At 31.8% G+C, this 11904-nt stretch overlaps 1 long non-coding RNA gene across 1 annotated transcript; it reads right to left on the bottom strand.

Moving 5' to 3' along the window:
• Positions 1-6511: 6511 nt before the first annotated feature.
• On the bottom strand, positions 6512-10145 carry LOC132723220 (uncharacterized). Its single transcript, XR_009624714.1, has 5 exons — positions 10096-10145; positions 9796-9818; positions 9188-9304; positions 8667-8760; positions 6512-6578 (listed from the first exon to the last, which is right to left on the bottom strand). It is a non-coding gene; the product is annotated as an uncharacterized LOC132723220 (long non-coding RNA).
• Positions 10146-11904: the final 1759 nt, after the last annotated feature.

Genomic DNA, 11904 nt, shown 5'->3' with positions numbered 1-11904 from the left:
ATTTGACAATTTTTGGGAATGTGTACAAACAATGCATTAAATTATAATAATAATATGAAAGTAGGCACAATCAGTATTAGTATAATCACGATCTTAATATTTTATGTCCGATTCTTTCTGATAAATCTTAAAAGGCACATTATGCATCAGAAATCCATGCTTTCTAAATTCTGTGAAATATCAAACATGTGTTGCGTACGTAAGAAACTTGTTAATGACGTCCTTAAAAATGGAAAAGCTACATGTTTAAAAGAAAATTCTGTTTATTAGCTTAAACTCTTTTTGGAAAATTGGGAAATGATGACGGCGAGAGTGTACACATTACATATTTAAATTATTTTTTCACAAGATATTGCGATAGTCTGTAGCTTTTCTTTAATATCCTTTAATTAAACATGACCGTATTTTGTTTCAGTAGACCGCAACTTTTTATGCATTTTGAAAATAATTCCTTCTTGTTTTAACGATATACATTTGATAAACAAGTTAGTATTTGAATGTATCGATTTAAGGTATAAGTTACATTTTTCAAAGGGCTAAAAAAACTTTATATTATTAAACTTTACTATATTCTGAATATAAATACAAAAAAAATAAAAAAGTTTACAAATTTTTTGTATCGGTTTTATTCAACAACAACAACAACAACAACAACAACAACAACAACAACAATAACAACAACAACTTTCTTTACATTATCTGTAGAAAAGTTCCACTTACTTCATAATTTCCTTACTTGAAAAGTGATAATAAAGAACTATGTTTTTGAATTACTTCAAATTAATCAATGTCAAAAGTATATGAAAAGTTTTTTTTAGCTCATCTTAGCTAGCTTAGGATCGTTGAATATCCGTCGGCGTTCGTCCGTCCAGACTTGTTCGTTAACACTCTAACGGTCACATTTTTGCCTAGATCATCATCAAACTTTGTCAGGATGCTTGTCTAAGTAATAGCTCGAATAAGTTTGAACATGGGTCATCTCGGATGAAAAACTAGGTCACAGGAGCCAAAACTAGATAAAAAAAAACGTGATAACACTCTAGTAGTCACATTTTTGACTCAATCATCATCAAACATTGTCAGGATGCTTGTCTAAGTAATTGCTCGGATGAGTTAGAACATGGGTCATCTCGAATGAAAATCTAGGTCACAGGAGCTAAAAATAGAAAAACCTTGTAAACACTCTAGTGGTCACATTTTTTACTCAATTATCATCAAACCTTGGCCAGGATGCTTGTCTAGGTAATTGCTGAAATGAGTTTGAACATGGGCCATTTCGGATGAAAACTAGGTCACAGGAGCTAAAAATAGAAAAACCTTGTTAACACTCTAGTGGCTACTGTTTTGATCCAAATATCATCGAAATTGGTCTCAAAGTTTGGTTTGATGATTTATAGGTCAAGTTCGAATATGGGTTATCTTTGGTCAAAAACTAGGTCACACCGCACATATATGGAAAAACCTTGTTAACACTCTAGTGGTCACATTTGTTACTCAATTATCATCAAAAGTTGGTCAGGATGCTTGTCTAGGTAATTGCTCGGATAACTCTAAACATGGGTCATCTCGGATGAAAAACTAGGTGAAAGGAGCTTAAAAGAGAAAAATCTTGTTAACACTTTAGGCGCTACTGTTTTGATTCAAATAGCCTGGAAATAAGTATAAAAGTTTGTTTTGATGATTTCTAAGTCAGGTCCGAATATGGGTTACCTGGGGTCAAAAACTAGGTCACACTGCTCAAATATGGCCGTCGTCCGTACACACTTGTTCTTTTACACTCTAGCGGTCCCATTTTTGTCTCAGTCATTTTCAAATTTAGTCAGGATGCTTGTCTGGGTAATAGCTCGCATGAGTTTGAAAATGGGTCATCTCGGCTGAAAAACTAGGTCACAGGAGCTAAAAGTAGAAAAACCTTGTTAATACTCTAGTGGTCACATTTTTGACCCAATTATCATGAAACTTGGTCAGGATGCTTGTCTAGGTAATTGCTCAAATGTGTTTGAACATGGGTCATTTCGGATGAAAAACTAGGTCACAGGAGCTTTAAATAGAAAAACTCTTGTTAACACTCTAGTTACTCAATTATCATAAATCTTGGTCAGGATGCTTGTCCAGGCAATGGCTCGGATGTGCCCGAACATGGGTCATCTCAGATGAAAAACTAGGTCTCAGGAGCTAAAAATATAAAAATCTTGTTAACACTCTAGTGGCAACTGTTTTAATCCAAAAATCCTGGAAATTGGTCTAAAAGTTTGTTTTAATGATTTCTAGGTCAAGTTCGAATGTGGGTTACCTTTGGTAAAAAACAAGGTCACACCGCACTTATATGGAAAACATTGTTAACACTGTAGTGGTTACATTTTTGACTCAATTATCATTAAACGTGTTCAGGATGCTTGAATAGATAATTGCTCGGAGAACTTCGAACATAGGTCATTTCGAATGAAAAACTAGGTCACAGGAGCGAGCTAAAAATAGAAAGAAAATCTTGTTAACACTCTAGTGGCTACTGTTTTGATTCAAATATCCTGAAAATTGGTCTGAAAGTTTGTTTTGATGATGTCTAGGTCAAGGTCGAATATGGCTCACCTAGGGTCATAAATTAGGTCACACAGCTCAAATATGGCCGTCATCCATCTACACTTGTTTAACACTCTAAATGTCCCATTTTTTTTCCTCAATCATCATCAAACTTTGTCAGGATGCTTGTCTAGGTAATTTCTCGGACGCGTTTGAACATGGGTCATATCGGCTGCAAAACTAGGTCACAGGAGCTAAAAAGTGAGCGAGCTAGGGCCATCTTGGCCCTCTTGTTTGTTTATTGAGATAGATACCTGCCATATTACATCAAATCAGAAGAGTATGTGGTAAGAAAATCCGTCGGATTTTGTCAAATGTAATCGGGGCATCAAAATATTTTAAATTATGATTATATAGAAACTATTCTTAACACGTGTTTGATAAAGAAAGTCTACCAGGCTAGTTTGAAAAAATAATCATTTTAATTGGTCATGCTATCCATTTTCACACTTTTCACTGTAAAAAATTATACATTAAACTTAAATTTCTTTAAAAAAAGAGTTCTATCTAATTTTATCCAAAATAGTCAATTGATGTTTTTTTTTCAATTATACTTATTTTATCTTAAAGATATGTTTTATAATATAGAGAAATACCTCCCGAAAAACGTCCAGTTTTTTGTGTTTCGATTTAACTCCATATAAATGATTACTCTCAAAACTATCAATGTTTAGATTTGTTCTATTTTCACTAGAAATCCACGTCTCACTAAAAAGATAATGTCAAAAACACTTGACATAGTCAATAAAGTCATGATCCCCTAACTTCCGTTTTAATCCGTTGATATTCCATGCTCCTACGCTAAGGGCTAGCTCTTGACCCACCCTAAATGGAGTCCATGTGCTCATGGGTCGCTGAAGTGTACGGTCGTCCATTGATAAAAAGCTCCTTACCGATAAATTTAACGTTTTTCTCAGCATTTTTTGCCTGTCGCATTACGCCATACAAGGGTTTGCGTGCATCTCGAACCTCTTTAGGGAGTTGAGCCCCTATGCCAATGTTAGCTACCTTCAGGGAAGTATTCTTCTCAAATGATTTTTACGCACTAGCTCACGTTGCCTGTTATAGTGAAACGTAGCTATTATAGGGCGAGGTTCCCGGGACGCGTTTCGACGAAAAGGGCTGTATGCATTATCCATAAGGAGGTCCTCTGTGATTTCTAGATGTTTATGGATAATGTCTTGAACGATCTTTTGGCAGTCTTCCGGTCTATCAGCCGGTACTTCTGGTATACCATAGAACACAAGGTTGTCCTTCATTGATTTCATTTCAAGATCAAGTACCTTTTTCTCAGTGTTTGCTTTGTTGTCGGCCATTGTTTTGAGTTTTTCTTCAAATGTTGAACAAGACTGTTTAAATGTTTTAATCTGCTTTTTTGCTTCGATCAAATCATTATTATTTTTTTTGAACTTATCCCCGATATACGAGGTTGCGATTTCTGTTTCTGTCACAATATCTTTCACTTTGATTTCAAGGTCGGAAAGTTTTAGACTAAATAAATTAACAGGTTTTTTCTATTTTGTCTATTTTTTTCCAAGGGTTTCATTTTGGATTTGATGTCTCTTAGGTCTTCCATAATTTCTATCCACGGCGGCTGTTGAAGTCCAACACCGAATGGAGAATTCGGAGGCGGGCTGTGCCCGTAACCTGGGACGGGTATCCCATTTATTTATGAATCTATAATTAAGAAATAATATATCCCAAACTGTAATTTTATCGCTCAATAAAATCACTGTTTTGAGTTCGGATGCGAGGAATTATATCACGAGGGGCGTAGCCGGAGTGAGAATATGATGCGCATACGAACGACAAACAGTGATTTTATCAAACTATAAAATCACCGATTTAGATATATTATTTCGATTCTTACAGAACATTAACATATAAATGCGGTCATACCTGATATTAAGCTAAATTGCCCTAGATGTTTTTCCGTCTCATTTTAAGTGGTGATGTCACATGTATAATAAAATTACGCATACTCTTAAAACAGACAAACATTTGATTATACTCATTCACATTTGACAGTATATATACGAATGCACTTTCTGCTTTTGTTTCAGATAGCCAATTTTTGAACCAATTCAGATTCAGGACAAGGCTATAATATAACTAGATATTAACACTGTTTATAATATTCAATCAGTATCATGCAAATTGGGACAAACTTAATTGTAAACTATGTTTAGTGTCCAAGTTTATTTAGGTTTCGAATATATTTTCGCCGTTTCCCAACGTTTATGAGGGGTTTTGAGTATTACTTAAGATTCTTTATAGTATTTACACTATTCCAAAGTACGTTTGTCCTTTCACAGTTAAACATGCAGGATATTGAAGAAATACAGTTCATTTAACCGATTTCATCATCACGGACCTTTTGACAAAGTATACAAATTTTGTGGGGAAAAAATCATATATTTTGTACAAATATCGACAACACAGTTTCTGACTTTAAAATCGTCATTAAAAATAATTCAATAGCCGTAACTATTAACCTTTTACCTTATATAGACGTGTTTTGGTGGCTTTTTGTCCCCCCCCCCCTTTTTTGAGGCCTCAAACAGTGAACATATACCCTATTTAGGCCCCAAACACTGTTATTTGTTTGAGAAATATTGTTAAAAAAGTGATCACATTTTCGGCGTCGCTCCCCATCAAAATGGTACATGAAGGGGTTGCGAGAAGGGGGATGTGCACCCTTCTGTATGGGGGAAATGGGGGCAGCAGTCTCCCAAGAAAATTTTGGACATGTGACAGGCTGAAAATGGCCTCATGTCAATCTTAGGGTAACTAGTAAACAACGCTGAAAAGCCTTTTACTCTATCTCAATCCATTGAGAAGTTGCAGCACTTTAAAATCAGTTTATATAAAAAAAAACGATGCAAAAAGTGATTTTCCGCAATTTCGGAAGTCCCTGGTTACCTTGGATACAAGAAATTTACGATTGAGCATGTTTTTACAGAGTTTATTGTCCAGTCAACATTTGTGCCAAGTTTCATCAGTATTGAAGCATTTTTCATAGTTTCATAGCAGTTTGAACTTGTAACAGGAGGCTTTTCAATGAAACGGTCATTTTTCACAATATGCTTATGGGGTAAAACGTTAAGACATTTTACGCATGGAGGATGTTAACTGAAGGCAGTTTTGAATCTGAGTTCACTAAACGAGTTGACTGAAAGTATAAGATTATTTTAATGAGTTTAATACATTAAGTTTTGAAGCAACACTAATTTGATATACAATTTTTTATATAAATAATGTAAAAAAGACACTGAAAAGTCAAAGCAATGAAATTAATGTGCTTATCTCGGTACGGAATTGTGAAAAATACAGCACTAACATACAAACACAAACATTAATATGATAAAGCATAAGTTTAAGAGCGGGAAAAATTCCCTAAAACAAGTAGTATGTACAAAATATGTCAATATTTCTTTCAACATACTTTTCCATTATTGCCAGTAAGCGCACTCTAGATTTAGGTAAAGAATAAAAAGTAAACATGCATATATGCCTATTTTTTAGAAGAATTAAGTGTTCCTTTGTAGCTTCCAAAACGTTACTAATTGGTCATTTACCAGAACTATCGTTTCATTTTAACATCTGTACAATAAAAGGGTTTAAGTTTTGTGTATCAAAGTCACCACATTTTTGCATTTTGCTACTTTTATGACAAATTATTCCTTATTCAGCGCTATTTTATTCAAATGATAAAACCGAATATGATCTAATCAATCATTAAAATATCATAAAAAAATGTGTAATTTTCTAAAACAGAAAAGGCTTAATGCGCTTTAAACAAAGCAATTCATAACATATAGACAACAACGTTCTGTCATCGTAAAGTTGCGATTTAGCAACGAATTCCACGACGTGTATGATTTAACTCGGTGCGTGTTTCGTTCTGTTAATATCTAGAATATCTAGAATTTGATGTCGTCGTTGTCAACAATACCGTATGTTGGTGTCTCATTTGGTGCATCAGACTGTTCGTTGTACTGCAATGAATGAAACATATTCAACTTTTTAAACATTAGCTGAACTTATATCTAACGTAAATTGCTATGACATGTAGCCATACTCTAATATATGGACGATTTTTTAAAGCCAAGAGTTATATGATAACGTATGTTATTTAAAGTTATAGAAATATTCATAGTTCAATAACATTCGTTCTCACGATATAAATTGCATTTAGTTTACCAAATTTGGTAACCACACTTTTTTAATATATAGCAAGAGCTGTCAAGAGTATACAGCAACGCTTGACTAATTAAATACTGGACGCAGTAAAGGAAGACAAAAGTATGGGAAAAAATCAACTCTGACTAAAATATAGTTATTTTCAGTATCAAGAAAGCACTCAAATGTTTAATACATTTGCTCCATAATACATACTTGCTACCATGTCATTAAAAGTTTAACCTTTCAATTCTTTGCTTAGAAAATACAAAAAATTGAAATCTGAAGTCATTCTCGTCAATAACAATTATGATAATAGCAAGAAGTATATAAAGTTTCCTAAAAGTAAAATGACAAGTTCAAAGAGGAAATTACTCTTGAAATAAAGATGTTATAGCTATTACTTGTCATGCATTATGTGAGTACTGACAAAGATCAATATCTAAAGTCTAGAGTATATACAATTAACAATAAAAAATACAACAATTTTCAAATAAATTTCAAGTTTTGAGATAATTATGGAAAAACAGTAACATGTACAAATCTTATTACACATGACAAATAATTCTGAAGTCTGATGAAATAAAAAAGTTACAGAACAAAAAAGGAAAAAAAAGATAATTTATAAAATATTGACGCATATTATTTTTCAATATTAAATGGGAGTTAATTGAAATTTAAATTGTGAAAAATAAAGAAGTTAGAGCTAAAAATAACATTTTTTATAAAAGAAATTCCAAGTTCAAGGGGAAATAATTCTGGAAATACATTTTGTATTCATTCTTGAATTATCTCGACACATATATCGGTGAAAATGAATAATCAAAATATGATAGAGATATAATAAATTATTACTTATATATATAGAGAATGTATCGGTTCAAGTGGAGATAATTCTGAAAATATTGCTTGTGGAGTAAGGAACCTTGTCATAAAAGGTGTAACTGATAAAATGGTGCATGTATTTGAAGTTTGAAGTACATACCTTAAGAAATGAAAAAGTTCTAGTAAAAACATGGCATTTTAAACATAAATTCTAAGTTTAAGGACGGATCACTCTGAAAGAAATGTATTCTAGAGTTATGAATCTTGTCATACGTCATGTGGGTGATGATATGGAAACACATGCTTGAAGTCTGAAGTAGATACCTTAAGAAATAAAAAAAAGTTATAGTAAAAATATCATTTTTTAAGGAAAAATCTATGTTCATGGGGAGATAATTCTGGAAATATTGTAGCAATAGTTTATTAAACCTTGTCACATATTATGTGGTTGCAGATAAAACATATATTTGAAAAATATATTTGATGTTTGAAATTGATCCCTTCAGACATAAAAGAAAGAAAGAGTAAAAAAAAAACGTTTTATTAAAGAACATTCTCAGTTCAAGGGGAGATAATTATTAAAATATTGTTTCCAGAGTAACGAACCTTATCACATAAGATGTGGTTGATGATAAGGTACATTATATTGGAAGTTTGAAGTCTATACCTTAACAAAATAAAACAATTAAAGAAGAAACTATTTTACTGCCCAAAACTTTAATCTGATATATGGACGCGGACTTTGACGCCAGGTTGAGTAGCACAGCTCTCCATATACTTCGTATAGTCGAACTAAAAATAACTATTTTAAAAAGGAATGAATGCATTTAAACATTAATCAGGTAAACCGTATGTTTAATAAATAATAAGACTTTTGGTTCGCCAGAGTGTTAGTAACTGAGTAGGTAAGCAAGTAAGTAAAGACTTTAATGAGGCAACACAGGTGGTAAGTCCAGTCTTCTCTCTATGACCCCAGCAATGTACAAAAAACACTTCTATTAATGCAATACACCATGCATAGATCAAATATTAGAATGAGTTGCTTTGTTATACCGTGACTAATAAAGTAAGGTAAGTACCCCAAATTCGCTTTCACTTTGTCTAAACATCGCTGGTTCTGTGAGAAGATCCGATTTACGAGGTTTCAATTTGAGGGTGTAACCGAAGCCAGACCTATTTAATTATATATGCTCATACTTAAAAAGTGATTCTTATGACACAATAACAATTAAATATAAACAAAGATCCCTGACATTTCAGGTAATTTTCAACTATATTTATACAGTTTTGTGCTTTAATTGTCAAGCTATGAACAAGAACAATGTAATGTTACCCTTTTGTCCTTGTTGTACATTGTCAAATTCGAGATATATCCATGTATATTATGATAATACGTAGCTTGTTTTGACCTCTATAATAATTAATATTATTTATTTCACCAATTTAGTTTTATAATCTTTATGTTAGTCTTCACATTAACATCGCATATTTTAACTGTAAATGGTACGTTAATAAATTTTACGTACAAAATTGCTTAGTTCTAATCAGACACAAATTGATAAACATCAAAGTGAAACATAAAATAAAAGTTACATACTACCTTTAGTGTCAACTTCCTTCATTTTATGTTTTCTCAACAGGTGTCTCACAATTACTACAGCCGTAATCATAACAAATAGTCCAGCACAAGATAATCCAATGACAAACGGCCAGTTTCCTTTTAATTAAAAAGTGACTAATCAGACAGTAATTGATAAAATTTATTTCCGATTTTTTTTTATGTAAATATAAACAGTGGTTCCAGAATATATATATATACACCTGGAAATAAGTTAAACACACTTCAAATTACTATTTCTAAGTTCAATTACGTCGTCATCTCATGACGGTGCTTTCAATTACAACCAATTTTAAATTTCCAGGGTTGCTTAACTTATTTCCAGATGTAGATATAGTTTATTACTTGAATTAATACTTCTTTGGTAACTTAAATATTTGGTGTCACGTAACAAACTTCTGGGAGATATAAGTTAATAGCCTATGAATACAGCATAACCTCTCACTTATTAAAGTGACAACATAAAATATCAGCTTACAACAATATGTCAGATATAAATCTGTAAATGTTGAACAAGTACACAATTGTCTGAATTATCAATAAACAATTACTCGACAAATGAGCAAATTTGCTGGAATACATTTACTTACCCTCATTATCTTCAAAACTCTGCCTGTAAGGGTACAATTTATAGCTATTATCTTCATTGTTTATGATTTATCTCTTATTATTTCTACGTGAAATTGGTGTTTAAAAATGCAAAATATGTAGAAAATCCGAAAAAAGAAAGAAAGAAAACAAAAAGACTATTGAGAACAAAAACAAATTATTGATTTCATAATATTACTAAGTCAATGACAACTTTTTTGAAAAGAAATTTTTTTAACATGTGACTTATCAAACATTTTACCAAATAACTTTATAAGTAAATTAAATAAAATGACATGTACCTGCAAATAGGAATATTATTTCAACTGTGCAATGGTAGCCTTGTTTACAAAACTGCCGACCAGTCACACTGTACAGTTTCACATGGTTTCAAATCCATATACATCGCCTAAAAGAAACAATAGAATAGTGTTATAAGTGGTAATAAATTTTCAACGTTATCAAACTCGTTACATGCATGTTTCACAAATTTAAAATGAATAAGTTATTTTCATAGAAATGAATATTGCATTTTTATCCATAAAATTGTCTTAAGGTATGACCACTGTAACGGGTACTATACGGAACTGGACAATTGACTACATAGGTCAGATACATACCATCAAAGACACATGTATGCAAAATTTAAATACACTATACCGTACGGAAATCGAGTAGTTGCCACTTTTATGAAAAGAAGCTGGGACGATAGAACAGCCCTTTTTCAGAAATAATGAATCTTTTGATAATACACAATTTCATCCTTATGAAAAATGTTTTCCCATAAATTTTGTGTAAGAAACAAATAGTACAATTTATCTAAATACTTTTACCGTCTAGATTTGATGATTTGATTTTATTATAATTTGAAAATATCAGGCACCATATTTGTTATTAGATTTAGCGTTATTTACTCAATAAATACCTATATTAATGAGATTATTAAAATAAAACGCTTTTTCTTCCCAAAGGGATATGAAAGATACAAAAATAAAGTTTAAAGAAAAAGAAAGAAAAAAAAGTTGACCCTTCTGGGGTTTGAATCCATGACTCAAAGTTTCAATGTAGTTAACAGGTATGCCCTATTTGAATACTCTTCATCGCGGAGGTAATGCTTTAGCAAAGTCATACCTTAAGATATCAAAATATGCACCGAAAAGTTAAAAATACAGTATTTACAACGCTTGTTGGTATTACTCGTGTCTAATTGTCCCTATTCATGACTTAATGCTGTTTTCAAGGAATAATGATGTTGCAAGGTTACTGAGAAAACTGACTCGATAAATATTTGACACATTGTCCATACACTGATTATTGTGTACCCTGTTTAACGACAAAAAACTTACTTGACGTAACACTGACATTTTGTCCATACACTGTTAATTGTGTACCCTGTTCTAAATCAAGCACAGCTTTAGTTAAATTTGCAGCATCGTTCTCGTTGGGTTCAACGTACACAACAGTATAATCTACGATAATACTTCCATTCCTTAAACAATGATTCGAATAATAGGTAAATATGCTTGAATCAAAATGACTTAAAATATATTAAAGACTTTCTGTTTTAAAAGATGAATAGTTTAACATGCACTGTGTAAAAGTCAAAAGAATGAAGCCCCACAAATCAATAAAAGTGATAAGTACATCAGTATGCATAATTTTATTTTCGTACAGAATTAACATAGCTAGTTTAATAAAAGCATGAAACAATAACACATAATGAAATACTTCGTCGACTAATGAAATTATAAGATACTGTAACGATGAAAATAAAGGGTAAATATCATGATTCATTATAAAGAAAGGGACTTAACACTCTGAAATGTCAAATACATTTTGAACATTGTAGCAAATATGTACTTAATTTTTATTCCAGCTCGTTAACGTAGGGATAAAGACATAATTATTTAATATAATAAAAAAGACGTTACCTAAAGAGAAATTAAACAATTTGGACATTTATTAAATAAATTCTTAAATTCATAGAAATACTATTGTAGCAAAAATAATGAGGATTTAGAAAAAATAGAATGTCTCACACAATTTTATAAGGAATGTAAAGCAGTTTAACAAGAATAAAAGGGAAGAACTGCAGAAAGTGCTGAAAACGA

The sequence above is a fragment of the Ruditapes philippinarum genome, unplaced genomic scaffold, assembly GCF_026571515.1.
Source record: "Ruditapes philippinarum isolate M1 unplaced genomic scaffold, ASM2657151v2 ctg8174_1_1_1_1, whole genome shotgun sequence".
Classification (NCBI taxonomy): Eukaryota; Metazoa; Mollusca; class Bivalvia; order Venerida; family Veneridae; genus Ruditapes; species Ruditapes philippinarum.
The sequence above is the reverse complement of the archived record's forward strand: the minus strand, read 5'-3'. Positions and strand labels throughout refer to the sequence as shown.